The following is a 2,295-nucleotide window of genomic DNA, read 5'->3' on the forward strand; positions in this document are numbered from 1 at the left end:
GCCATGGAAACCATCGGCTTCCTCGTCACCTCGACCCCATTCCGTGAGCCTCCAACTCCTCAGAATATCCCCGCCACTCCATACTGGACTCCAGCAACGGATGCAGAGTCTCCTCCAACACCCTCAGTTACAGATACAGTTCGTGTGTATAACTCAGCTATGGACGCGATTGCAAATCTCACTGCACAGGAAACAAAACGTGAGCCTCTTATCTCCCAACTGAAAACCCCCTTGAACAACTTGAGCAAAGCGGAACAATTGAATGTTGTACAAAAGGCTAGTGGAGACTGTTTGCTAGTGTGTAGTGCAATAGCACCTGGAAGTGGCGAGGAGCTCTTCAAGTCCATGGCTCATTTTACACAAGGAGAAAAGTTTGAAGGTTCACCACCTGGTGATCTAGTGGTACTTATGACTGCATACAAGAACGCTAAGACTAAGAATTTAAAGAGACAGATACTAAGCCTTTACGCTTATAGGTATCCCATGAGCATGCTGCAAAAAATTCACCAACCATACGGAAAACGATCCACATGGGAAATAAAGCAAGCACGCTCTCATGCTAATCTAGGCGGCCCTGGTACAACCCCTGCAGTTACAACTAAGCACCGCGTACGTCTTGACATGAGTAAGGTCGATCACTTTGTGGAGTTTACAAATAGACCGTACTTCTATCAAGACGTTTCTTATGGTAGTAAAATACTAATCCTCGAAAGTGGCGACAGAATAGAGATGCCTAACGTGAGGACAGTGACTAGATCTACAATGATTGAACAATACTTGGAGTATTGCAAAGAACAATGTCACGAACCACTGAGTGGATCAACTTTGTTCAAAATCCTGGAGGTTCGGGAGGCATCTCAGCGTAAGTCGCTCCAGGGCTTGGACAATACTGCAGCTGATGGCGCGGCGGGATTTCAGACTCTTGAGACACTGGTTGAAACTCTTGGGAAAGGAGGAATGGAGAAGCAGTGGTGTCTTGATGTTCGTAGAAAACTTAGAGATGCAAAACGCTATCTCAAGACTGATTTCCGCGTACATTGCCAGCCACATGATTCTACTTGCGCTGACCACTGTCGACATTTTGCGCTCAGTGATCCTGTCGAAGCCGATTTTCAGCAACCCTGTTCACATGAGCACGTATTCAGTTGCGATGACTGCCAGGGGATGAAGAATGTATTTCAAGAAGTCAGACTGGGAATCGAAGGGTCAACCTGGACACCTTACAGTTCAGAACAACGAGAAGATCTACTATATGACTTTGACCGCGCAAAGTCAGACATCTTGCTGTGGAAAGCCCACGTTATTCGTTCGATAAACCAGGAAGAGGCTAAACAAGATGCACTTAGAGCAGCCGACGACACATCAGCTATTCTAATAATGGACTGGGCCATGAAATTTCTTCAAATTAGATATCGTGAGAAGCAGTCCGATTGGTATGGAAAACGAGGCCTTAGCTGGCACATATCCACGGCCATAACTACGAACGCTAGCACTGGGAAAGTTGAGCTGAAATCATATGCGCATATCTTTGATTCGTGCCAGCAGGACTGGTATGCAGTCTGCTCAATCCTTGAAAACACACTGGAGGTTGTAAAAAGTAATCACCCCCAGATTACCCGAGTGAGTCTTAGGAGTGACGAAGCAGGCTGTTACCATAACAATTTCCTCTTGGCGGCCGTAAAAGATGTTGGGAAACGAGTTGGTCTTACTGTCATGCAGTATGACTTTTCCGAACCACAGTACGGAAAAGATGTGTGCGATAGGATCCTTTGTCCGATGAAATCAGCGATCCGACGGTATTGCAGTGAGGGAAACGACGTTCTCTCTGCAGAGGACATGCGTATAACGCTACCCGAACGTCCTGTTCGAGGCACAACTGCCTGCGTTTGCTTAGTAAATGAGACTCAAAAAACACTCGAGGTAAATAAAGTAGATGGTTTCAGTAGGTATCATAACTTTAAATTTGAATTAAACGGAATTCGAGTGTGGAGAGCTTATGGCGTAGGGAAGGGTAAAGTAATTCCTTACCAAGACGTCATCGTAAAGCCCCAAGGTCCAACAGATCTTGTTGTAAATGTAGACTTTTTCTCAGTCAAGGAGGCTCGAATCCATAAAGATATGTCAAGTGACGACGAACAAAGCAGCGGTCTCTTCTTTTGCTCTGAGCCTGGATGTCAGATGGTGTTTAAGAAATTCAGTGAGCTTGAGAGTCATCTTGATGTTGGGGAACACCGTCAAGTACGCAGTGGCTCCGAAACGGTGTATGACAAAATCAGAAGAGACTGGGCCCAAAAA

The sequence above is a fragment of the Montipora foliosa genome, chromosome 3, assembly GCF_036669935.1.
Source record: "Montipora foliosa isolate CH-2021 chromosome 3, ASM3666993v2, whole genome shotgun sequence".
Lineage (NCBI taxonomy): Eukaryota > Metazoa > Cnidaria > Anthozoa > Scleractinia > Acroporidae > Montipora > Montipora foliosa.